The 10489-nt window shown below is 39.6% G+C and overlaps 1 protein-coding gene across 8 annotated transcripts in view; it reads left to right on the top strand.

Annotated features, from left to right (window-relative positions):
* The window catches only part of ZNF536 (zinc finger protein 536), a 314380-nt gene that overhangs the window by 91701 nt on the left and 212190 nt on the right, over positions 1-10489 (top strand). For all 8 annotated transcript variants that reach the window (XM_085551816.1, XM_015874058.3, XM_085551820.1 and 5 more), the window contains exon 4: positions 4531-4648. The gene's annotated coding sequence lies outside the window, so the exon portion shown is untranslated. The remainder of the gene's footprint in view (positions 1-4530; positions 4649-10489) is intronic.

Genomic DNA, 10489 nt, shown 5'->3' on the forward strand with positions numbered 1-10489 from the left:
ACTGCATGTACAATTAATGGGCAGACTGGAAAAAGGCAGTGAGATTTTTGTGGTCGATAATATTTACAGTTCTGGGCTTTATAATGTAAAGTAAAAACTGTTTTGTTTTACAGAGAAGCTCCGTTATAGGTCAGCCCTTGTCTTAAGCAGCCACTTGAAAGTGCCCCCTTAGAATCCCAGTACAGTTTGCCCTGATCGTTAGTTAAGGCCCATTTCTGCCACTTCTGTGGTGTTTCACAGCTCCATATGGTGGTTGCTTAAGGCTGATTTAAGTGTAAACAAGAAATACAGGATTTCAGTCCTACAAAGGTATGGCACTGAGTCTACAGAGGCAAAGAAATGCAGAGCAGGAGCATTTCCTTTATTTCACACTTAGTGTGTAAGGAATCAAACAGGGAGTCTCCCTTTCTGTTTTGTCCCTCTTGATGGTTATTTATAATGCTACTTTTTCCAAGGCAACTTTGTTTGCCATTATTGATGCTCTTCTGAAAAAGAAATTTCTCCACCTCCTGTACGCTCAGTACTTGCCATAGGGAGAGCTGCTGGCTTTGCCCCAGACTGCCTGGAGTCTGGATGCTTCTACAGGGAACATCTCTGGAGCAGCAGGGGATATTTTTGAGCATATGAGGGAGAATGTCAGGCTAAAGCACCACAAGTAATTTATAGTTCTCAGTTCCTGTGAAAGTTACCAGTGCTTCCAGTTTCTTCCTCCCACCCTTATTTGCAGTTATCAGTTATAGAATCTTGACTTAATATTGTTAATTGCATAGTAAACAGAACAATATTGTTTGCCCCAAGACAGATTACCATTTCTCATTACAGAATTCTCATAGACCACAAATCATCGATACCATCTCCACCAGTTATAATAAAGTTTATCTTCAATCTGATAAAAAGCATGTACTGAATAATAACTGTTGCTCTTATTGTAAGTGGTTTGAAAACATGCTTTTTTAGAAGCTGGGTAGCACTGGAGTCACAACTCTGAATATGGCCAGGCGAAGCGAGGTGAGAGGTGTGGACAGAAATGGTCAGATTTCCAAATGCTGCTCTGTGGTGCAGTGTGTGGGGTTGCACTTAATAACGGATGAACCTCTTACTATAGGCAGCCAACCAAAACCGCAGTCCCACTTCTCCTGTGTTTATGTGAGCTGGTACTTGAACCTGTTATTTGGTGTGTTACGTGTTTTCATCTTCAGCTTTTTCATGAAGAATTAAAGTGCATTTAGATGCTGGCAGAAAGTTTATCTCCTCAGTTCAAATTGCAGCGACCCTCAGTGGTCTGAAGGTTTCTGGCTCCATTCCCAAGATGAGCAGTTAAACCTGCAAAATGGCAAACTAAGTACTGGCTAAAATCAGGCTGAAAACTGCTCTCGTTTTATTTATCTCCCAAATCCTTTCTACTCCCAGTAGGTTCACCACCACCCACAGATGAAGAAGAAACTATTTCACACAACCCACCAATATCCATAAATGGAATAATATGGTAGAAATATAGATATGGTAATGCTTTTCAGCTATACACAGTAGTGTATAAAACGAAAATCCTTCAGTAGTGAATTTCCTATTTTCCCCACTGAATTTAGGTAGCCATTAGACATTCAACCTTTTAGGCCTAAAAGTTTCTGAGTTACATGTACTAAGATGGAAGCAAGTATAGCACTACATAAATGTACTTAAGAATAATATCATTCCAAATGTTAACTTCAGCTGAATTTTGCATTTTCCTACCAATGCTGGGTAAGATCAGGTGCAGCCATGAAGCTCAGTTCTAAATACAAACTTTCTCAGTGCCCAGCTCTGCTCTTGTAGCACTGGTTTGGTAAGAACTGCTAAAATTTTGAGCCAGTTTTAAAATCTGGGGGCTTTATAAGACAACTGAAAATACTGTGCAAGTCCAGCAGGGTTTGGATGTAGGTGTGTGGGTTTGTGGTTGAATCAGGTCCTGGTTTAATTCTGTGGGGAAAGAAGGATTCAGCAGGATTCTGTCAGAGTTGAACCCCAAACTCATTAAAATATTACAATAAAGTAATTAATGCACATGGCCACTAGACACTCTTAAAATGTAAATTTCACAGCTGTAAGAAATTAAATTTGTTTAAAAATAACAGAAGGCTCAAGTACAAATTATGGAGTAAAAGCCTATAAAATTTCAAACTTGGTTTTAAGGCACAGATTTTTTTTATTTTATTTTTTTTACTAGATCATTTACTTTAGCACTAGCATTCAGAAACTGAATTCTTTGTCTGTTCCTCTGAAGTTGTAGCCATGGAAGTTGTAGCCATGCACTGGTGTAGAACTGATGAGCTGGGAAGTTTTCTTATCAGGTCAGAAGTACAAGGCAGATTTTTCTTAAAGCACATCTCCCATCTTCAAGACTTTCCAGGTTTGCAGCTACAGCGACAATATTGTGGAGTTCACTGAGTGCTGGTGTGAGTAGTTGGTGCAGCTGGGATAAGAGATCTTTCTCTGTTGACACCAGGTATCAAAAGGGGCTGGGACCACTGCTTTGATCCCTACATGACTATTCTGCTTGACACATTGAACTTGACCAATTTGAGATAAGTCAGTGCCGCTCCACATCAGAGAGGCAAAGAAAATTAAAACTCTGTATGGAGTTCATGAGTGATGGAGCCAATTGGATGTTGCAAGGAATGCCACGTCTTGAGAGAGAGAATGGAGAGCCCTAATCCTAGATTCTCTGACACTTTCTCACCCATCACTGTTTACAAACATGGGCCTGGCTATAATGCAAGAAGAGACTTTGACTAACAAATATCCCACAGTGTATGTCAGTATGTTTACATTTGAAGCAGTGTTGAAATACAGTGTTCCACGTAGGCTTTTTGGTGAACCAACTTCAGCAGAGGACTTGCTTGGTAGGAGGAAGGAATTTTGATCAGAATATGTTCCAGATGACTCCTGTTGGAGATCTACTGCACAATTTATGCTACGTGCATAACTATTAAAAAGTTCAGATTATGACCCCTCTAATGTTATTTTAATGCTATTTTTTAAATGTAATTATAAATCAAATTATATTTGAGATCTGAAGCTGACAGTGGTGAGCTGGAACACTCTAAGAGCTGCTTTAAAAATAGCCCCTCTCAAACTTTATTAGTGATTTCAGAAGGAGATGTGCAAGCGGGCTGGCTTTATCCACGTTGGTTCTGTCTGAGATAAGAAAACCAGCTAAGTGTCTGCTATAGTCTGGTCTCCTGAGACATAACACAGAATTTGTCATCTTTACCTTGGAACAACGTTTCCATAGTCTAGAAACATTGGCTTCTTTGAGCTAAAGCACAAGGCATTAGCCTTGTACTTCTTTCTCTTCACTTTCTCTTTCTTTATTGTAACTCATTTACTTTAAGATTAAGATTTCTAAACACTGGTCAGACATGCAAAAAATGGAAAAATATGTAGAAAAAAACCAGCTTGTGCTATAGTGGGAAACACAAGCAGCCATAGGAGTGAAATGTGCATAGTGACTGAGGCTGTCATTTTGCTCAATGGAACGTGCTCATCTGAGGGATGGTATGTATGTGCTTGAGAAAGTGGGCTGGGAAAGAGACCAGAAGGACACAGATGAGAGGATGTAAGTGTTAAGCAGGGTTGAAATGTTCTTTTAAAATACACCTACATCGATTTTGGTGACTTACATATTTATGTATTTATATATGAATACATATATTTCTTAAGTAGATGTAAATATTTGCATTACATACTCTTGTAACTTGCCTGAAAATTAACTAATCCACAAAGATAGTGCATTAGATACTATATAATTCATTTTTCCTTTAATACGGAGGTTAGTAAGGAAGAAAAAAGCCCAACTGGGTAGGTAGATCTGAATATGTAAAGCATTTATTCTGTGCTTACAGAACTCTTCAGTGAATAGTACGTTTTCAGAATCTTTACTGAGTTGTGTTTTTTTTGGTTTTTTTTTTTGTTTGTTTAGCTTATTTATAAATTTATAGTCATAGCTGGTTACCTAAATCACGTTATTTCTTCTGTTCCCTGATTGCGTGAGTTACATATTTACTTGATTCAATACACAATGTAAATTGCAAGCATTACAGCTGAACATACATCTCAGAATTTTTGTCTGGTTGCTCAGTTACGTAAATCAGGCAGGAGCAGGGAGGAGACGCACCACACGAGCTACTTAAGCAGCTAATACTTTTAAAACTGTGAGGTTCTGTAATCAAAAATATACCTTTTGACCGCCATGTGAAGACTATATAAATTAAGTGGTCTTAATTTGATTCCCTGATTAATGGTTCATGCTGCTACATCTACAGAATGAATGTTAAATTCAAGTTGAAATCTGAAATCAATGAATATTTAAGCATTCTAGATGTTGACTGTGAAGACGTGCTAATATTGGTACAGCACATATGCTCCAAATTTTGCAGACAGACAAAACCAGAAAATAGTTGTGTGTTCCTAATGCTGTTAACTCCAAGTTTTACTTGGAATTGCAGTGTTTATTAACATTTACTCAGCTCTCTCTTTCACCTTGTTTTGCAGATGGGGAAACTGAGGCAAAGAGGTTAAAGGGCCTCTTCCAGTCGCGGAGTGAGTTGATGTCTGTTCCTGCTCCCTAGACATGTGCACAGACTACTAGACTTCACTGCTACGGCAGCAGGTAAGATGTTGTACATGTAATGTGATTAATTCTTTAATTGACTTAAATATTTCCTGGAAAGGTGAGAGACCCTCAAATATATGCATGTAAGATCTCTGTTTCAACTGAATCCCTGAAAATCACGTGGAACAGATTATTCCCTGTTGCAGGTGTAGCAAAAGCATAGATTCAGTGGTGTGTGCCAACTAATAGGTAAAATGTATCTGTGAATTAAACAAACACCCTTTTCCCTCACAGTAGTTAAACAGCTGGTGTTGGGGGATGAGGGCCTTTTTTTTTCCACCTTCAAATAATGCTCCTTATGGGAAGAATGCTAAATATCTACGACTTAAGATGCTGTGTTGTTGAGAACACTGGTGGCAGTGGCTAACATGAGAGTATGTTCAGAATTTGCTCAGAACTGTGTGGGCTGTGTTTGCGGTGCAGTTGCTGCAATTCTTGCAGATGTGGTCATTTTGAAGGCAGCACTGTAGCACGTAATGTTGGATCTACAACTTCTTAGAAAGCATTTTGGCATATAAAGCATTCAGGAGTTGCAGCTGCCCCAGGCAGTGAGATGTAGACACAGGGATTTTGCTCCGCAATGTTGAAAGCAAAAATCTCTTCATTGTGGTTAAGATTTGACATGAGTAAGGATTATAGGATTCCATCCAGTGTGAGTAAAGAACCCTGGAAAGAAGGCCATGCGCACAAGTGGAAAGGGTACTGCTGCAGTTCTATGCCAAGGTTGCTGCATTAGTTCGTGGGGTATGGATCCTGTCACCCTTTCTCATGATGTGAACCACCTTTCTTGTAAGGATAATACAGTTTAGCCATGAATCAATCTGGATTCATTCAGGAAGTGTTATCAGAGCTGTGTGCCAGATCTCTACTTGGTGCAGGAGTAGCACCAAGGGGTAGAGTCAAAATCCCTCTGTGTGCTGACAGGCTGCTTACTTTTCTTCCCAACACGTGGAGTAGAAGATGGAGAATTTGTAGCCCAGTAAAGAACAAAAAGATTTTTGCCTTTGAGGAGCTTTCTGCCTCTTCGCCTTCAACAGGAGTAAAATTCTGCACTAGATGGTAGTTCTGCGTATGTGGGTGGGAGTTAGAGCTTGAATAGTTGGTCTGGCCACAGGCTCCTCAGTGGACGTGCCATTCTCACCAGAGCCTCTCTTGGAATGATGGCTATAGTCTTAACACCCGATTCAGTGAGGAGACAAATCTGTTTCCCAAGACTGTAGTCTCTAAGCAGTAAGTGACAGGATCCCAGAAATGAGGTGGAGCTTGATAAGAAAAACAGACTTATGATGTAGGCATAATTGTATTTTCACTTCTAGAAGAATGCAAAGTGTTGCGTGGCACTGAATAGTTTGGTAGGCTTGTTCTGCTTTGTTTAAATACTTAAGTGTGCAATCCTGTATTTAAGACAGAATTTCTTGTACCTTCTGTGGCTTTCCCTTCTCTCAGCATTCAGAGTAAAGAAATGTCCAGAATTTCAGAATTATTGTTCTCTCGTATCTGGGTAAGGACGCGTGCGAAGTAAGTCTGTGTGTGCTCCCTCCTTTGGTATGCAATCTACAGTCTATATTTAACTCTGTACATACACAGTGCAAAGAATCACAGCATAGTAGCTGTTTGGTGGTGACAACATAGGTATACAGTCACAAAAGAACTTCAGATACTTGCTTGAATGACATCTCCCCCAAAAAGCTAATCTTCCTGTGAAGGGTACCCATTGCAACAGGCAACACGAGCATTTTTATGTTCTGTGTTTTCTGCTGCCGTGCACTTAATGCTGTTCAAACCGTATCGAAGAGACTTGAGGAAAGAAAAAAAAAAATCAGCCATTAAAGACTTGCTCTTTGTTTTTTCAATCTGTGACCCCAGCAATCTCTTTAGCAAGCCATGGTTCAGTAAACTGGCACACAGCAGTAGTTCTACAGTGGAAAAATCATAAAACAGATGGAAGCTTTACATTTTTGTTTAGTTTTTAAGAGCAGTTTTTATAACATCGCTTAAAATCATTCTGATGCATCATACTGTTTACACTTAAAGCTTTGTAGCTAAGATGTTTACACTATAGAGAATGTTTTAAGATATTTTATAGTTATGATATTTAGATAATTGGCAAGAAAAAAGATAGTTTGTTGAGATTACAGTGATGTTGGTAACCGTGAAGTAACTTATGAGTCTCAATAAATATGTCCAGTTCGGTGGAAAGTACAAACTCAGTTAAAACAACACAAGAGGGAATATCTTTTTAGTGAAATCATTTCCTTTTCTTAATCAAAAGATGACAGCCACAGCCTTAGAACTCCCATCTGTAATGCACCACTCCACAGATCTGCGTGCATAGTTTTGCTTTTTATGATTGATAAAGTTATATCAAGTCAATCAATTAATGTTTTGCATAAGTTCAGCCGAGTTATAGGCAAAAGTTAATAACGTCCACGTTCCACGAAGAAGTGGAAGCGATCTAAAGTGAATCCCACTCATTTTCTCTTAGTACTCCATTTTAAAGATAAGTACATGTGGCTGTTTTCATGTAGGATGTCTTCAGAGCTTAGTTTTGGAACATTATGGAAAAAAAAAAAAAGTCCCCAAAAATGCATTAATCAAAAACAAGAACTCTTTTTAACTTTAGTAACTGCTCAGAAGTGAAGTATGAAATAGTCTGTGTGTGGGCCACAAATGTTGGGAATGCAAACATTTCACAATAAACATGTTTAAATGAAAGTACTTGGCTAGATATACTGGAAGATAGTACATGTTGGGTTAATTAATGCATACTCCATAAAAATAAACCTCACTTTAAAGATCTGACCAATAAAAATCATTAGTATATTTGGATCAGATGTGCTGATGGATGATTTTTGTGTGTACATTAAAGTTTTGTGAAGCGAACTGTCCTTGAAAAACCTAGAAACAGATTTCAATTTAAAGTCAGAACGCCCCATTATGACTACTTTGTGCTCTCCTGTAGTCATATGATGAATTATTTCAGTTTTATCTTCTATACTTGCGATTGATTTACTATTGATAGCTTTAAATTTATCATTTTAAACGCACAAATCGCAGCTACGTAGCAAGAAACTGTTCAGTTTCACAGGAATTGTTTGCCTGTAGAACGCAGTATCTGATCATAGGCATAATCAAATTACTGTACCACATTACTTTTCTTCAAAAAAAAAACTTCCTGATCTTAAATTGAATCATTTGAGTACATGAATAAAATTTTACTTTTAAAAATAATAATCAACTGAGGGAAGTCATATGTATGCATATAAATATGTGAACTGGCTTTGCATTGTATTGTGCTGCTGATCCAGTTAGAAAGAGCAAAGCAATTTTTGCCAGTCTTTCATGTTGAAGAGCATCTTTCTCCAAACTGCTCTCAGTAAAGGCCAGGTGGTGATCAGTGCTTGACAGATGTCAGAACACAACACAGCTAATATACTGAGTTGCTCTGTAGGAATGCTCATTCTGCACCCCTTGGCCTAGGAGAGCCTGTATTTCAGTAGAGTAGAATCAAGTAGAATTTACCTAGAGACTGTTTTCTAAAAATGAGGTGGTTGCATTTTTACTTTATTCCCTTCTCCAAAAATACGTAACTCTCCAAAACAAACATAATATCAACAGGACACATGTTTAATTTGCAGTCAAAATACAAGTAAAAACCTTTCCCCATGGTTCCCTGCAGCAAATGTATGATTAATTGTAACAGCAGCGGTAGGTTTAAGAGCATTTGTGTGCAAGAATCTTTGTACCTCTGTGGTCATATTGACATCATTTAAGACTTGTTGTAACGATATCAGACCTATTCCATTGAATTTACAAAGTCACTGCTCTCACATGTGAGAAAAACCTTTGCTCAAAAATCTTCACCCAACATCCTGCACTATATAAAGTTTTAGGCATTCTGTAATGCAACTCATCCAGCAGTTACCTAGTTTCCTGTGAGCACTACAGAGGATTTAGAGGTGAGGTTATAATCCTGCGTTCAAATAGGGTAGGATTCTGTGGAAACTGGGTAGTACATTAGATGGCTGCAGAAGTACCATAGTCAGGTCTGATGCTGCCAATGGAGGGGAGTGAAAGTGGCTGCCTGGTGTGTAGTAGATAAGTATGGAAGAGGTCTGCAAATGCGCTAGCAGACAAAGACAAGAAAGCTTGGATGGGGCACAGCTGAAGAGGGAAGAACTGGAAAGAGACAGGCAGTCGAGCAGGCCCTGGTATTGGCAGGAAACACGATCTGCACAGCTGTATCCGTAGCTAACTTAAAACTGACATGACTTTCTTCCGATGGTGATATATATCAAACTCCTCTTTAAAGAGGGAATAAATGTTTTACCACAGTGAAAAACAAAATGGCTTAAAGCTGTTTAAAAAAAACTTAAAGAAAAAAAAACCCCACAAAACTAACAACGTAATTTTAAAGGCGGTGACTATACATGCGTAGAAATTTAGTTCTAGTAATGGAGCTACTGCTCATGGAGGTTAAGAGCAGGCAAAAGGCTGCAGCTTGTATTTAAAATACCTTGAAATAACCTCTAGGTAGAATGCACACTTATAGTTCTTACCAAATTAGAAAGGCATAGAGGAAAGATGTCTCACAAGTAGTTCAGTGCCTTGCCTTGGTTTACGTAGGACATTTTGTAGATGTGACTGTGATGGAGTCTTGCTGTAGCTGGCCCAGCTTCCCAAGGCAAGGTTTAAATGTGTTGGGACCACCTGATCAATGTGGTACCCTGGAAGTGGCTCTTGGACATTTATCATACTGAGATCAACTGTGCTGTGCAGCACTGCTGCAGATGCATTTAGCCAGCTCTTTGCTTAAAGTGGTTGGGATACTCTTGGTGGAAAGCTCAGTCACCACTGATCCTGAAGTCTTGGCTGGCACAGATTAGTCCCTGGATTCAGGAGCAGCAGAGTGATTTATGCACCAAATCCCTGCCTTTCCCCTCCAGTCTTGTTCCAGGCTTAGTTGGTTACTGGTCCAAATGTACAGATTTCTAGTTAACGAAGAAGCTACTTGTGTATATATATGTGTGTGTATGTGTGTGTCTATATATATATACACACATACCCACACACATATATATAGTTGATGAAATGAACAATGTGTTTTCTTTATAAAAAATAATTACCTATAGTAATTCCAGCTACTAATATTGGCAGTTTAAACTAAACAAAAAAGTACAAAGCTTTTCAGCTCTGGAGGATGAGCTCAGTGGAGACATCTCAATCAACGAGCTGGTTAAACTGTTAGGCTCCCATAAATACTTAAGGTTCAGTCCAGAAGTGCTACTTCCTACTGCTTTTGGGTGTTCAGTGCCACTATTTGAACTGCTTTGTTATACGTTTAGAACTGTGCAACAGCAAACCATGTTAAAAATTCATGGACACGGTGGGTGCTCTACATGTGTGTCCCCCTCCTGACCACGTACAGGTGCAGTTTTCTCCTGCTGTCTACCCCAAAGGTGGGCATGGAGTACAGTTGTTAAAATACACCATGACGTTCTGGAGGTGTGGGCTTGCAGGATTGTGGAGGTTGAATTTAGGGCTGTGCAGGTCTGAGGGGCCTGAGGAAATGGGTAGGGAGAAGATAGGAGAACAAAGCCGTCGTTAATAGTGTAGAGTATATCAGGGGAGGGTCAGGCTGGGTGTTGGAAAAAGGTTGTGGTGGGCATGGCACAGGCTGCCCGGTCAGCAGTGGCTGGACAAGGCTTTGGGGAACACGTGTGGTTTCAATTCTATGTGGAGCAGGCGGGGATGGCCGCGGTTCCGTTCCCACCCGGGATACCCGGTCGCCCAGCAGCAGGTGCCCGCCGAGCCGCCGCCTTTCCCAGCCCAGCGCCG

The sequence above is a fragment of the Coturnix japonica genome, chromosome 6 (assembly GCF_054131305.1).
Source record: "Coturnix japonica strain WE chromosome 6, WE-NBRP24, whole genome shotgun sequence".
NCBI classification, from domain to species: domain Eukaryota; kingdom Metazoa; phylum Chordata; class Aves; order Galliformes; family Phasianidae; genus Coturnix; species Coturnix japonica.